This window comes from Acanthopagrus latus, chromosome 18 (genome assembly GCF_904848185.1).
Source record: "Acanthopagrus latus isolate v.2019 chromosome 18, fAcaLat1.1, whole genome shotgun sequence".
Classification (NCBI taxonomy): Eukaryota; Metazoa; Chordata; class Actinopteri; order Spariformes; family Sparidae; genus Acanthopagrus; species Acanthopagrus latus.
This window is the reverse complement of record NC_051056.1, coordinates 17,153,897-17,170,786: the sequence shown is the minus strand read 5'-3', so window position 1 is coordinate 17,170,786 and position 16,890 is coordinate 17,153,897. Positions and strand designations below refer to the sequence as shown.

Here is a 16,890-nt window from a genome sequence, read left to right as displayed (position 1 = left end):
CCCTGAGAGGGAAAATGCAGCAGGTCACAGGAAGCCTGTGATTCAAGGCCTCTGTGCTGGAGGGAGTTCACATGTTGTATAGTGGAAACTGCCTGTTAAATCTCACATATCGTACAGTTTGTTCACATGAATGGCTTTCCACATGACCTGGTATCTGTTATATAAAACACTTGATTTTTTTTTTTTTTTTTTTTTTTGTCCACCGTGCCTCTCCATGGGTCCTGTTACGTGGATACGAGCATCCCATGGTGCAACTGGCGCAGTGGCTGATCCCCCATTTAACCACTGTTTTCTTGAGCCCCCCCCCCATTCGACTACACTCTCTTGAAATTGGCTGAAACTGAGTGGACGGGAAAAGTGGAATAAATAGAGTCGAGAGTGCCATTTTGTGGTGTCATTTTAAGTGACGACTTCAGTTTGGCTGAATGGCCGACTTTAGAGACGAGCGTCTCTGTCTGTCTGGCACGGTTGAGTCCCTCTAACCCCGGCGTGGCACGGTCATAATGGCCCCCTCTGACTCTCCTTGTGCCAGAGCATCCCCGCCTCACCGTCCTCTGACTCCCCCCTGTGCTACAGAGCATCTCCCCCAGCATTGCAGAGTCAGCTCATTAGCACCCAGCCCTCATAGCACCTCACCGTGCTGTCATTGGGTGAAAGGGGGGAAAAAAAAAATCCATAGCTCCCCAACCAACGCCAGCAAATGAGTTGGGCTCAGACCTGCAGAGGAGGTGGGCCTGAGCGGTGAGGGAGATGAAGAAGAGCGCCATATCACAGGCAGCAGAGCTGCAAGTGCCCTAACGAAGGCATCCATAAGAAACAATAAGCAAATGAGAGTGAATAAATAATAGATAGTGCCGTGCAATTTCACGCATGTTGAAGAGGAAGGGAAGCATAGGAGGAAAAGGCTTGATATCAGAATCTAATTAAATTCAGGGGCAGACAGAGCTTTAGTGCGAGGAAGGGGCTCCTGTGGGAGCAATGGCCCCGTTTCTCGCTGCCACGTCTCGGCATCTCCATCAAGAGCACAGTGTCAGGACCGCCTCGAACTTCACACACAAGAAAACTCCTAGCTTTTAAAGATGCAGTGCCACCAGTGCCTAACAGGGATCGACTGTGCAGCGATGCAAAAACACAAGAGCGATTGTCAAATACCATTACCGTGTTTGGTGAGAGCACTGCTTCGGCTTTGATGTGCACATTAACGATCTTCTTTTCTAGAGATTCCTCCTCTGTGGTGAATGTTTACATCATGCAGGAAGGAGTTCTACACTTAACCCACTCCAAGTCCTCCATTTAATTGTAGTCAGCTAAGCTTTGAGCAGAGACGGACCACAGAACACTTTGAGATGCAGTTCTGTTTCGTATCTGGTTTAATGCATGATATGAGGCGTTTTTTTCTTTTTTTTTTTTTTTTTCAAGGTAGTGCCCTGAGACTCTCGTCACGCTGAGCTCGCAAACCACAGACAGCTCATGCTGAGCTCACAACAATCCACGAGCACCTCAGATTGTCTCTACCGATGTGGTGGACAAAATAGACATGATGGTTATTAAATACCACTTATCTGCTGACTTTCAGGCCTTTGTGGCTTTGCCCCTGGTGAGCGAGGACCTCCTGCGTCCAGAGTTTCAGATTGGTCAGCGCCGTTGTTTGTTCTGCAAGCTGTCACAATAATTTAGTGGACATTCAAAATTTCCTTTGTCATCAACAGCCCCGTGTGGGCGACTCAGACCTTTGTCAGCAACACCACACACATCTAGTTTATGATCGGGGCAAAGTTAGATTGCACAAAAGTGGTGTTTATGCGTTTTTTTTGGGGGGGGGGGGTGAATCTATTTTCCTTCATTTCTTTGATCAAGATGAGATGTGGCTGCCTCGGGCCCTGCAGAGTCATTGAAATGACAGCGTTTTTCTTTCTTTCTTTTTTTGTGTGTGTGTGTGTTTTGCCTTGGACTCTTAGTGCTGACATTACTTGTGCTTTGGTGTGCATTCTCCCTTTAACTCTGGGACACATGCTGCCAAGGCCCTCTCCTCTGACTCATCACATAGATCATCACTCCCCCTCATTTGCTGTACATCCTTTTAAATGATATAATGGAGGCAGAGGAGCAAGAGGACCTGCGCACAGTCTCTCTGATTAAACTCGCTCGGAGTTTTATGTTGCTTTTCATGAAAAAACAAAACAAAACAAAAAAAAACCCCCACACTAAATATGGAAATTCTCACTGTAGGTATGACGGAGGCGTAGTCACGTGTCAGAGCAATTTCTTTCAAGTCCGTTTAAAGCCTTATGCTATTAATTGAATTAGTGACCGGCAGCAAAACAATGTGTGGCTTCAGTAATCCTCAAGGCCTGGCTTTGTGCCGGCAGAGGCACGGCGTGTGCTTTGGTGTCAGGGCTGTTGTTGCTTTGAAGTGACATCAGAAATTGTGCAATGTGTAATTACCAGTGCAGGGTCCATAATGGCTGTCGGAGCTAGGAGTCAGGTATGCTCACCGAGAAGACGGGGTAGTTCAAAGCAAAGGGTAGCTGTTTAAAGAAGGCAGAGCAGACGGCATTAATGTTCCTGATGGTCATGGCTAGCCAAGTTAATGACGCCGCCATCCTTTTCTCTCCTGTTTACCCTTCTCCTTCTCCTTCTTTACCTGAGGCGAAGCAGAAAAAAAAACATCAAGCACCCCCTCCCCTTTTTCCTCGCCACGCTATTTATTAGATTACTCGCCTTGAATTCCTGTTAAAGGCAAATTTTGCAATGCTTGGCTTTTGAATCTCATCTCCCTATTCCTCATCCCTCATTCTGTCATTAAGCTAATGGTCTGTGTCCCCTCTGCCAGCCCTTTTACATGTGCCTACCCCTCTTTTATTGAATCCTCCAGGTCCTTAAGCCCTGGCAGCAGCAGATGCTTCTCTGGCTGCACTGTTTCAGCCACTGTCTCCCTTTGCTGCTTGTAGAAGCTTGTGTTTGCTCCAACATTGGGAAGAGGAGAAAAAAAGTAAAAGGCAGAGCGAGACACGTCTCTGTGATTGCAATTTTTCATTTCCAAAGGCAAAAGAACGGAGGGACAAGAGAGAAGAGCAGGGCGGCTGTAAGGTGCCGTGAGGGGAGGAGGTTAAATGAATAGCTTGGCATTTTGAGACGTATGCGTGTTTGCTTTCTTGCCGAGCGTTAGATGAGGAGATTAACACCACTCTTGTATCTGTAAGGTAGCTGGAGCCTGTAACCTGCTAGCCTAGCCTAGCACAGAGACTGGGAACAAGGGGGAACAGATAAGGGAAGTTTTAGGGGGGCTTGTAGGGACCTATTTGCTTACCTGTGACTGTTATTTGCTATTTTGCATTTATTATAAAGTTCCATATGTATTTAATGTTGCTGTATTTCACTTATCTTGTTGTAATTAACTTTTGGGAATTTCAGAGTCCACTTAACATGAATTTATCTGTTTATGTCTACAGTTTGGTTGTTGCAACATCCAATATTTTGGATGCAACCCATGCAGTTATATAGAGATGTTCACTTTCAGTCAGTAAGTTGATGTTATTTATCTAAATTATACACGGGGAGTGTGATTGGTTGAAGGCTTGCAGCCGCTCCCTTTTAGGGGTGGCTTATCTCTATATCAAACTGTTGAAGGTCTAGTCCTGAAATGTTGCAAATAAATCTATTTTTGCAATTTAGACATTGTGTAGGAGTTTTCTTGCAGCTAGAAAGGTAATAACAGTCTGCCTGCTAGCACCTCTGAGGCTCACTTATCAATGTATTGTGTTTAATTTCATTAATCCATAAAAGATAAAAAAAAAAACCTCTGCGAAATGTGAACCACTGTGAGCTGCAAAATATCAAAAATGTTGCTTTTAATATCCAGCATGTAAGAATTGGCCAGCTGTTGTGGTCATACTCAAACCAAATAGAGGTCAGCATATCACCAGAGTAACATCTAACTGCAGCTGCCATTTTACTCGGTAGCCTGGTTGGCCATATATGTAGTGGTACGGCCTGGGAGCTTGGAGCAATAGTGTTAGCACAGGAGCTTTTGGCTCACACAGACATCATGATTTAAAAACTTAACTTAAACTTACACTTAAACTAACTAACTTAAATTCTGACATATTGCACCTTCAACACTGCTTGTGATGCAAGAGGTTCATGCAGCTTTGTCATGCAGACACATTTGTGTGCTGCATCCTGATTGCATGTTTTATTCCACATGGTGCAGGCTGATGTATGGTCGTGACGTGTCAGAGACGTCGTCCCGGGTACTGTATCGGGACCAGAAGCTGTGCGGATCCCCTTTAAGCCGCTTGGCATTTGATTAAGCAGTCGGGAAGAAAACTCCGGCGGATGTCTGTATTTACATGGATGTGAGGTATCAACATTATGGATTAGGGAGTATCATAAACACTCACAGAAACAGAGCATCAGTATAATTTTTTGTCTAGACACAACACATCCTTAGAAACATCTTCTCCGCTGACCTTTACGCCCACACGGAGAGTGCAAGCTCTGCACATGTTGCCCAGAAACACCAACAGTCTCTTTACACCGGCGGCCTATGCTATGACTGAGCACATGTGGCAAATGGCATATGTTCCGAAGCGCAGACGAGAGGGCCCCTTACCAAATCTTCGCGTGTAACGTTGAGTATAGCTTTTGGGGCCGTTGTTGGTGGTGGTGGTGTGTGAAAGGACGGTAAACAAAGCGACAGGCAGACATGTTTACGCAGCGAGCTGTGGTTGAGGGAAGCTCCTCAGGTGATTGTAGTAGTGCCACGCTTCTTGTTCTTGCAGGCTGTAACTCAGCTCGAAAGGTGTGACCGGGGAAACGTGGCAGGGGGAAGCTGGGAGAGAGAGTGGAAAAGTGAGCGCTAGGAGACAGTGACTGCCGTAAGAGAACGAAAGAGGAGAGAGGAGAGGATGTGATTAAGGAGTGTTTTATACAGAGGGCATGTGTGCGCATGGGTGTGTGACTGTGTGCAAGCGAGAGACAGAGACTTCTCCGGGCGATGGGGGTTGTACCGGGACATGCCATCACAGTCCAGCTGTGTTGGAGGCACAGATGGAGGTTTGTTTATGGCGTGTGCATATGCATGCATGTGTGTGCACATAAGCGCAGAGTCGCACAGACAGACACTGTGGGCGTATGCAGTCACACATGCATAGACGGACACATCCCGTCTCCCTCCTCACATTTGTCAGTGAGCATCTCGCTGCTTTCCACTGAAGCTCCCATGACACACTTCATCTTTTATCCAAAGTAAAGGTCACGGTGAAAAAATACCGCCGGCTCACCCTGTGTCTCTTCCTGAGTCCAGCTAGCACAATAAAAAAAAAAAAAAAAAAAAAAGATATGCAGGATGCAAAGATTTATTTCAAATGCAAAGAGTAAACAAGGAGGGAGCGTATTTGATGAGCACCATGACTGTGCAAAAGCCCTCGGAGAGAAACATGAGCCACCGTTCTGTAACGTAATGGGGCGATTTCGAGGCCAGCGGGCCAGGCGGTCTCAGAGGCCTGTCGAGGCGGCTCAGTCAGATGAGTGGTACAGTAACGGCCCTGGATGAGGTTACATGCTCTGGGAACTGCGGGGGCCTCTGAGAGGGGAGTGGGGACGTGAGCGGAAGGGGTTGACTGACAGGGTGGTTCAGATGGCAAAGATGAGGCAGAGTCACATGTTTGGGCTGAAGCTTTAAAATGTCTGGCAGAGCTATTACCATCATTTCTTCAGGAATCTTCATTAAGACTAATAATGACTGTGCAGCCAAACACTGCAAGTTTAGCGCCGACGAAATACTGGTAACCTACCCTGCTCACCCTACGTCTCTGCTGGCATCACTGCAGTCGCTGGTGCACTTTGTTGTGGTCACGTGAGGTTAAAGCTTTCTCATACTGCAAACACATAAAACGCTGGAATGATTCCAGAAGCCAAACCTCCACAGGGAACATTATTTTGACCTAATTTTCCGGCCATGAGATGCCCTCCGCTGTATTTTTATTTATTTATTCTGAAGTCAGGCGCACAGCTGAAGCCGTAATGAGATTCAGAACGGGAAACATAGAACACACTCTAAGGCAGATTCAACACAATGAATTTTTAATCAGAATATCAAAAGATCCTCTTAAGCCCAACCTGAGGAGAAGTGTTGCTGTCGGAGTGTTATTTGTCTTGGAATCAATGGCGCTGGCAGATGTTGTTTGATAAAACAACAGCTTTCCTTCCTCGCTGCTGTGGTAGCTTCAAATCTCCATCCATCTTTCGCAAACACTGGGCATTTGGCCATTTCGGCAGCTATGGAATATAAAATAAAGCATATGGGGTTGGAGACTTGCCTTTGATGTGGGGGCTCGGTAAATCACTCGGACAGATTTACATCAGTACTTTTCAAAGATTTCTCCAGCACGGACAGTTATCAATCTTTTGTGGTGGTGTTCAGAACCCGCTGTGGGGACGCAGGAGACTTTGAATTTCTTATTGATTTCCTTTATCTATCTGTGCAATTTCGCGGGGACGTGATGAATTGCAAGTGAGGGGAGGGATTAAGGTGATATGATTATGGTCGGACTGTCATGGCGCCCTGAAGATATCATCACCCTCCAGCCTGCAGTTATTTCAGCTTGGCCAACATGGAACGACTGGACCAAGTATCAACATGGCAACTGATGCCAAAGTTACGTACTGCATTACATACTGCATCGGACTGGGGCATGTAGGACCGCTCATAAAGCTTTAACACTTCTGATATTTGCTGACAGATAAATTGCCACACCTATAAAAACCGTTTACTCCACAGCTGATCAATAAAAAAAAACAGATGTCACCATTAACCCACCAACAAAGAATAAGTTGCAGAACAGTCTGTGCAGCACTGACCCGTATGGGAGCTTTACAACGAGCCCATGAATGCGAGGCGTAGATCAAACCCCCGTGTTTCGTCGGCAGGCATAATGCGACATGACAGCCCATCTAGGCGGCGCACATCTGTTCACCACTGTCCAAATAATAGGGCGGTTTCTGAACTATAAGTCAACAATGACAGCCTAAGTCTGTGCTCTGTTATTGAAGATGATATCGGGGCTGCGTTGCGATGAACAAGAGGCGCCCTGTGACCATATGAGAAAGCGGCGATAAACACTATGAGGGGACCACACAGGAGGAAGACGCAGAAATTCTTAGCCGTGCATTGTGAGCATTCGTCGCAGGGAAAAGAAAAAAAACACTGTTTATGATAAGAAACAGCCTGTGCATGTGGTGCATTTTAAGTAAAATGAACGGTGGGGTGGGGGTGGGGGGGGGGGGGGGGGGGGGGCGCAGGCTGCCATTGTGAACTATTCATCTCAGGTGGATCTCAGGGATATGTCTGCCAAGCAGCTCAGCTCCATGTGATGGCTGCTTTCCATTTTGTTTTCTCAATGAGAAAAACCTCTCAAGGAGAGTGGGGTACGTCGTTTGTGGCAGAGATTATTTTTCATTTCCAGATGTCATTTACCCTCATGCACCACTTTTGAAGAGGCAGGGACAGAGTGGGTGAAGAAGAAGAAAGGAAGAGCATTTTCCAAACTTGTCACTTGAAAAGATCTCTGACATTGCAGTCAGCATTTTTCACTTCGGCTCCCCCCCTCACCCCCATCCCCTCCTCCCGTCTTTCTCATTTCTATCTCTCTCTCTTTATATATATTTAATCTCTCCCACAAAGCCCATTACAGCTATGTTCCTGCAGCCGTTGCAGTCACACTCAGCTAGCTATTGGCCATTCACTAGACTCCCCTACAATACCCATAATCACTGAATCAGTAATCCCCTACTTGAGCTGGAATAGCACATCCGCATCGTGCCTCATCGGAAGTTGCTGCATTGGACTGACTTCACTGCGTCCAAAAGAAAAAAGAGGGAACTCTGTAGTCCTCCTCAATAGGAGCTGCTGACTGCATTGTCCTGACCAAGGTCAGACAGCTTCCAAGGAAAACACTTTTCGGCCTTTCATTATTTGTGAGCGAGCCTGAAGAAAAAAGCATTAATTGGCACCTATGTGCTGTATAATCTTCTCGGTACACTTGGACTGCATTATTACCTGTTTGTTGTTTTGGTTCCCTCTGTGTGTGTGTGTGTGTGTGTGTGTGTGTGTGGTGGCGGAGAATATATTTTCTGAGCTAAAGACAGTCAAAAATGAGGGGGACATCAGGCTGGCGTCGTGGTGAATACAAAACATCAACAGGGAGTGTCACGATGTACTCTCCCAACTAGTAAATATTGGATCACAGTGCGACGGGGCTTCCAGCTTCCAGCCTTCCGTCTGCCGACTGAGCAGATTGATCCGCACGTTTCTGGCCTGTTTCAAAAGAGGCAGTCTCTATCACAGCCCCCTGCCAAAGCTGCATGTCTGTGCAGAAACAAGGGCTCCATCATAACTGATTGCTTGTGACAGTTCACAGTCGCCGGGCCACTGAAGCATCATAACCTTGTGAAACTAGTGTACGGGCACTCTAGCATACAAGCTGAAGGAGAGGAGCGAGGAGAAGAAAAAAAAAAAAAGAAAGAAGTAGATATTAGCATATTCCTTGCAGTGATACAGAGATGCAAATAACACATGCCATGAATAGCCTCTGTGGTTAATATTAACCACATCTTATGTAATGAAAGACATAATGCAAGAGCCATACCTCTGGAGACAGCGTGGATTTATAGACAATTACTGCAAGTGTGATTGTGGTTGTAGATTGTGGAGCCCGGGCAGTGTCAGAGCGGGATCTGTTGACGTGCTGGAATAAACTGCTGATGACACCGAAACAGAAATATCTTCTGGCGGGCCTGAAGAGCCACTCAAATCACTTTATCTGTGTTGTCACCGCTACAAGCGCCAATATAGTTCTGATTGTTCACTGATTCACACTGAGCGAGTTTAATCGAATCTACACGAGCGCCACGAAGAGCGGAACGAAAATCCGGCGGCCGTCGATTATGCGCTATGAACGCTATGAAGCTCCGAAGTGCCGCCCGGCATCTGCCGCCCGGTCGTCAGAGGCGTGGCTACCAACGAGAGTTGGAGTATTTTTTTTTTTTTTTCCAGGTGTGAAGGAGAACGGCAACTCACTGTGACGAGGCGGTGTTGGCTTACTTGACATGCGTCTTACTGCCGTTCTCCTGTCCTTAGCGCTCACTATCCCCATGAGTGAGAATTAAGTGAACATGATGTGCTCGCTCGACCGTGCCCCTCCTCTGTTTTCTCCCTCCAATGGTTAATTCAGAGAGTGCTGTTGTGGGGCTCTTGCCATTTCACACATGGCTTCATAAAACCTGTGGGCGGTAGCTCCCAGGCCGCTGTCCGTGTTTGTGTGTCCATGCATGACTCTGTGATGAAATATTGAAGTGTTCCATCATCGACCGTCCGTCCGGCCGCCGGGCGCCATTCCTGTCCCTTAATTTTATTCTTCCCTTCCGTCTTTTATCTCGGTGGCGTGGCTTTATTTTGCCCGGCGTGGTGTGCAGATCAGGAAGGCAAACCTCATCTGGACCCATGACAGAGCTAATCCATCGCAGCTGCAGAATGAAAAGGCCGTTTGGAGTGAATCCATTCCACAAGGCCTCAATGGGAAGCTTCTCTCAGATGCCGGTGCCCTTTTGCAGCCCTGACAGTGTGAGAATGTGATGAAAAAGGACTTGGGAGAGTTAAGTGGCTTAGCTATGTTTATGAGCGGAGGGAATAGTGCAGGAGAGCGGCACGGTGCTGGAGATGGAGAGATGAAGTGACCAACTACTGTGATTGTGTACGCCTGCGCTTGTGATGTGAACTGGATTGTAAGCACACAGCGGCTCTTCCTTCATCTCTGCACATACCTGTCTGCTGCACTGAAACAAAGCGAGCTGAATATGCCGTCTGTGGAACCATATGCCTCTGCAGATGAGCTGTATACATTCAGTATCAGGCCCATAATACTTGTGAAGTGGACAGTGGGCAGAAGTAGCCTGATGTCCACTTTGAAATTAACTTGCCATAAAGGAAACTACAGTATGTAGTCTCTTTAAAGGGCAAATTGACTGTAAGAGCGAACGACATACCATTTTTAGATATGTCAAGGGCACAGAGAATTCTCATCAGTTTCCTTTTGCTTTTTTTTTTTTTCACTCAACAACTTTGTGCAATATATTTTCCTCCTGCCCATTGTAGTCCTCCTGCTGCCGCCGCTGCTACTGTGTGCCCATCACTAAGCTGTAAGGGGATAGACTTTGGGTCTTTTATGCATAAAGAAGCTTAAGTTTGGAATTTGCTCTCAAGTGGCCGAAGTTTGTGAAAAGTCAGTGAACGTTTCACTCCCAATTTCAGGGGGTTTGTCTCTGAGTAAAGCTTTTTAGCCCGAGGACGCCCTGGAACTGAATGAAATATTTAGGTGTAATGAAGACTCTTGTCGCATGATGAGTTTTACCGCTGTAGAAGTTGTGTCTCAGCCTTGTTATTTTTTTTTTTTTTCCAGTACAAGAAAGAAATGCGATTAGGACAAAATGCAGGTACCATTAAAAATGTATATGACACAAACTAACGTGTCAGTCTGCCCCCTCACTTACATCAATGGTAGGAAGCAGCGGATATAGCTTTGGAGAAGTCCATCAAGATTACTGACTCCACTTTCAACACGATGGTAATGACTGGAATGGTTCTTTCACTCTTTATAACCAGGAAACACTGCTGAAGGAAACTTTAAGTTATTCCAACTTTTTAGAATCACAGTTTGCCTGTATAATGACAGTTTATTACTGATATTAAGGGGTGTGCTCACCTTTAGGTTTACCTCCATCTGGACAAGTAATTTGGTGAGTACGATGATATCATAACCCATGGAAACAACAGCCTGGAAATAAAACCTACCTTGTGATAAACCACTATTTCTATGGCTGGAACGAGATTTTAAGACTATGGCTGGGAATCACAGGACTTGGTACATTGCAAGACAATCTTCAACCATGTATCATAATGTCTGTGTACCTGAAGAAGAAAAAGTACCTTAAAAAGGCAACAATCTTGAATTTTGCATTCGCTGCATTGCTGTCTGTTTCACTGATTTTAACAAGTTAAATTATATCATGTTAAAGCTCCTACAAAGAACTTGATTCTGGAGGACTCAATGTCAAAATTACATACAATTATCTAAAGAAAAAGATCTCCTCCTGCCTCGTCATTGTACGTTCCACTCACTGGAACTTTGGCTGAGAAATTCTCTGACACTCTGACGGTCTTGCTAATGTGGATCATATAGAGGCATTCATATTGAATTGAGACTCCTTGCGGTAGCTTTAAAAACAGTGCAAAGAGTCTAAAAGGAGCGTGTCCATGTGCGTCGACATTCAAATGTAAAATAGCCACAAACGGGCAGAGGGCCAAAAAGCCAGAAAGCCGAACAGCCCTGGAGTTCAAATGTTTAATAGAAGGATACATCCAGGCCTCACGAAAAGTTTCAGCCGGGGTTAATTAAGTTCACGTCCTGAAGTCATGACTCAAGTCAAAATGTCAGGGGAGTCTGTTTGGGACTGTCTGGATAAAATATCATGATCAAACATCCCGTGTCCCACCCCTATTCAGGGACTCTTTCATGTGAGCTCTGTAGGCTATTTCCTTCTCCACTGTATCAAGATGCTGGAAGAAACTTCTGTCGAAACAACCTATATGGCCAAATAACACTTGGTGTATGGCGGAGATATCATCAGAGCCTTGTTGAACTGACCTTCAAATGACAAAATCAGTATTCAGAGCCAAACGCTCCAATTTAGCTTTCAGTTTCGCCTTTGCCGATCGGTCTACCACACTGATTCCATTCAGACGTGTCTTTATCGTGCTGTCACGAGACATGAGATATCTCTAAACCTCGGCCATATTCCGGCTCGAATACAGCGCGGCACGGGGACCATATCAGACAAGACATCAGACAGCCACCAAATTAGACTGAACCTCTTGTTATTGGCGTTAGTGTCCAGGCACATATCCAGACAATGGAGGGTCCACTGAGAATAAAAATGGAGCACATCTTTTCATCTAATGCCAGAAAAAAACTTCTTGCTCTCGTCTCTTGATATGAAATGGCTCTGAAGTGAAGCCCCTGTCTGACAATCTTTATTGGCTTTTGTGGGGAAATTTGCTTTAGAAAAGTAAGGTGAGTGAGGCACATTTAAGGGGTTTGTCTGCCGGGGACCTGGCATATATAGGATTACGGCTCACTCACTGTCGTCGCCCTCTGTTTTCCGTCTCCCTCTCCTTATACCACCTCCACCATTATCATTCAGGAATGGAGCACCGTCTCAGCAAGGGCACTAATAAGATGAAAAGTGGCACTGGACTCTACATACTTAACCAGGCCCGGATTGAGGGCTGCGTAGGAGAGGGAATTCTTTATGTGATGTCTTCAAGGTTAAACAACTGCGCCCATCTCCTGTCCTTCCATTATTCTTCAGAGAAAGGCAAAGAGCGAGAGAGAGCGACACGGTCCTGGAGAGGTGCTGTTTTAAAATCCAGCCTCGTAATCAAGCTGCACAATGCCGATCCAGCAGTGGCTCGGCTCCGTTCGTTTCAGCGCCATAAGATATGAGTTGTGACACGTAATTTGATTAGTGACACCGGGGGCGCTGGCTTAGTTTACATGCGCGGGAAGTGGACCTCGTGAGACTGGCCGATAGTCATCCGCTCTCGGTGGCCCCTGCACGGCACACTCTTGGCCTCGCGCGTGCGTGTAGGCCAACGCACGGGACACGCAGATCGGAAATCTCCCTAAAGGACAGAAACCACCAGTCAGGAAGCATTAAACTCACGCGGTTTGCGCCCTAACTGGAATATGGAAATTTCAAGACGCATTGCCATCCTGTCTTGGAGCTGAGTACAAGGGAACATGACAAACAGAAGCTAGTTTAGGAAGCGGGACTGAGGATTCGGATAGAATCGATGTGTACAGGAGGGCAGGACAAACAAACCAGCGCTTTGACGTTGATGGAAAAATATATGTGCCTGCCAGGCATCTGGAAGACTTTCTCTGCCTTTTTTTTTTTTTGCAATCATCCAAATAAGAACAGGAACAAGAGAGCTGCCAGATATTTCACCTGCTGTTTAGAATTTGATTCAGAACAAGTCAGTCGGGGTGCGGCTCTCTGTACCCTGAAATATCACCTCAAGCTTTTTCCCAGGCGAGCCCGGCTCCTCTCCCGCACTCAGGTCTGTTAATGAAGAGGCATCTTCTTAAACTATTATTTTTATCTCTCTGATAAGGCTGAGACTTTTCTCTCTCTCTCTTTGTATCCTTTTTTTTTTTTTTTCTCTCAAAGGCATCTGTCACGGAGTCCTAAAGTGAACTGTTTCCTCTGATTCAGCACAGCTAATCTTCCCTGTTTGCGGTGAAGGCAGGAGCCCAGACCGCTTCTGACAGCAACAGTTTGAATGTTTGCTGTTGTGGTCTGACACGTTGAACCCTGTCTCCCTCGTTCCTTTCCCCAGCTGTCCCGGGTGTCCTGCCTCCTCTTACTCGTCTCTCTCCCGGCACAAAGATGGTGATTGGACTGTGTGTGTAAGGACACGTCGTCACGCCGTCAGCGGCTGTCCGTCCTCATGCGGTCGCGGCGCCGTCCACGCCACACTCCCGATCCCTGCGCCCCTTCCTCGCTTCATGCCCCTTTCGCTTCCCCTCCACAACATTCATCTGCGAGGACGAGCGCGCTTCAGGCCCCGCAGTGCTGATTGGGAGGATTAGTGGTGTGTGAGGGACTTTGTCACCAGCTTTCTTGGAAATCCAATTACAGAATATCATAAGCCTTACATGTTTCATACTCTGCTGAATCCTCCTTAAAAATGCACACAGACACGCTCAAAGGGTCAGTGTTTAGCTGCTGTCCTCGTGCCTCGCGCTGTGGTGGAATCTTCCTGAAGGTGAGAGGAGTGATCATCTCTGAAAAGGATAAGACAAGTCCTGTAGCGCTCCTCTCGCCTCTGCATTGCAGCAAATGGTGGACTGCATGAGCCTGTCGACGAAAAGGGATTGTTATTTGTTCAGCGTGATGGGCCGGCATCTCGGAGCACGGCTCTTGAGGTGAAGCGAGGGGGCCAAGGGTTTAGGTTTGTTATCTGCTCGCATAGATAGCACTTAATTGCGTGTGTCAAGGAAATGACATGCTGCGGACGAGGGCATGCAAAGTGGTATTTCTGCATGTATCGGCTGTGTCCTATCAAACTGTTTCCCCCTAGAGTTACTCGGCAAACCATCCAATCTCCCCTAGCCACCATCACAACAGCGTTATCTGCACTGTTGAAATGGCAGAGGTATCGAGCATTTGAACGGCATACTTGCTCAGGCCTCGTTCTCTATCGCTCTGCATAACGACTCTTTAGTTTGGTCAAACGGAGGGCAGAGCCACAATAATGAAGACATCAGCACATGTGCAGGTCGTCTGTAGCATGTAGGTCTGTTTGACCCGCGTGGCGCTCTCCGCCCTGTATTCAAACAAAGGCATGATGGTAAGACCTTGAAGGTGAAAATGTCTGTCAGAACGAGATGGAGTTGAGAGTCATTGAGTCCCTTGGGGATTGCTCGCCAGCCTCTCTCCTCTCACAAGTACAGGCCTATATCATCATGATGGCAGGTGGAGAGGAGAAAGGAGCTGCTGGTTGAAGGGCTGCAGAGAAATACAAGGGAGGAAAGAGAATATTTGATGAACGCAGTGATCGGGAAGTATGTGCTGGTGGGCCACATCTGACCCCAGTGTCTCTGGTCCCCGATCAGTTTCTCATCCTCGGGCCACCATAAACATAGTAATTTGCAGCAGGAAAACCTTTTGATGTGTCAGGAATTATTAATGATGGAACAAAGGTTCTGAATGAAGACCATGGATGGGGCTAAATCCTGTACAGTTTTAACTATGTTTTCAGATTGATAAGACTCATGTTGGTCATATTTGTTACATAAATTTACAAAGGTGAGACTGGAAGAGGCACTGTTAGAAGGAGAAGTGATATTAGAGTATAAACAACATCATACATGCTTTAGTGCTCAAAACACACATCCAAACTGTCCAGTGCTGCAGCTCTGTATTCCCCCTCTGTCTGAAACACTGCTTTGGCTCCTGTCTCTTTAAGGCCCGCCCTGCTGAATACCCAGCCTCCTCTGATTGGTCATCTCACACACACCTGAGCCAGCACTGCTAACAACAACAACACAGTAGCTGTGCTGAATTAATTCTTCCTTGCCAAACTAGCCGCTTAGCATAAATGTATGCAAATGTGTGACATGGCGACATTGTGCCATGTCACAAAGTCACATTACTAAAGGCGAGGATACTAACAAGGCATTTTGAAAGCATTTTTTTTTTTCGATTGGAGAGAGGCACTTCTGTTGGTTTGGACTTTGGGCCTTTTAACTTTCAAGAAGCTTTATGAACCACTGAAGGAAAGGAAAAAAATGAAAAGGCACCCTTTAATAAGAACTGTTAAAGACATCAGTAGAGTAGAAACAACATTAGTAGATAATAACTATCCTGATCAACACTTCATAGTCACTTGTCTGCCATCTTTTAGCCCATTTCTTTTTCAGTCCTATTTGGCCATCTTGTTAAAAAAAAAAAAAGAAAGACTTGTCAATGATTACATATAATCACGAATCACTGTGATTCAGCTGCATCCGAAAATTGTTCATAAATATTCTGTTTAATTGGAATATCGGGTCATTTCAAAAAGCAGACAATTCCAGTGTGCATAAGTAATCCTCCCTCGGCTTACTTTGGCAAACGTGCAAAAATTCAACAAACAGAATTCTATCACTCCGTTCACATGCAAGCTCTCGGGTTTTAATTCTGTCTTTTCTCGCAGACCGAGCAGAAGTACGGTCACGTCTTATTAGGAATGTTGTAGGTTGTATAGGAACCCTTCGTCAGCGCGCTCTGTTGCCGGGGTAAATGGATTCCCTATAGATGCCTTTTAGGTCCGATTCTTGAAGCTTCAAAGAGATTGTAAATCACGCTAACCAGAGTCTGAATTTTATGCTTTCACACAGATTTCCATAAAGTCCTTCTCAATTCAATACACTAATCTGCTTTGAGCTCAGAGGAAAAAGGAAAAGAAAGAAAAAAAACGCACGCAAGTATCAATTAATTCCTGCTCAGAGGATATTTGACTACTGACCTGGTAACCACACAGCTCTATGAATGTGCCTTCCACTGGAATATATGCTATATAGCTCACAGAAACCAAAGTAAATATTCTAATGTGTCACTTTGCCATGCTAATTCTTGCTTTTGCTATATACTAAATAATATTTCAGTTTGTTTATTCTCACAAATGATGGCTGTCATATTTAAAGTTTTCCGCTCCCCCCTCCCCCCTGCAAAGTTCTGGGCTTCATGTGTTATACAAAAAAAATCCTGAGCCTCAGGGGGTGTCAGAAACTTGTTTTGGATAATAAAACCTTTAAGATATATTTTGGGGACAAAAATCTTGCTTGTGTTATTTCAAACCTTACATTTGGATCAGAGCTGTGAGCGAAAAATCTCACATATGCGGCTGCCATGTTGGAATAAGAATCTGTTTCTTGTAATAGTTGTCAAGGCAGCGGAGACTTTTTTATACGCTTCTGCTTTGTGTAGAGCCACTCAGCTCCCTCTTTGACGGAGACACACTAATTCGAGCCGTTAAAGTTACTGGCCAGTAACCCTTTTTTGATGTGACTTTTACTAATGCGTCTAGAATTGAAGGGAAATGCTCTGGGTGTTTCCACTCTGCAGTTGTAGACGCTTGTGAAATACAATAAAAGCATACGCATCCGTGTTCTTGCAATAAATCTAGGCCGGCTGCAATGCAGATTTACGGCAAGGTGTGTGGATCTTGACATGAAGTTTACAAACAGGTACATTCCTTGAGGTGAGTACAGAGTTTATTCACCC

The 16,890-nt window shown here is 45.8% G+C and overlaps 1 protein-coding gene across 3 annotated transcripts in view; it reads left to right on the top strand.

The window, feature by feature from the left end:
* LOC119007729 (glutamate receptor 3) overlaps positions 1 to 16,890 on the top strand; it is an 88,627-nt gene that overhangs the window by 1,461 nt on the left and 70,276 nt on the right. The gene's annotated exons all lie outside the window — the stretch shown is intronic.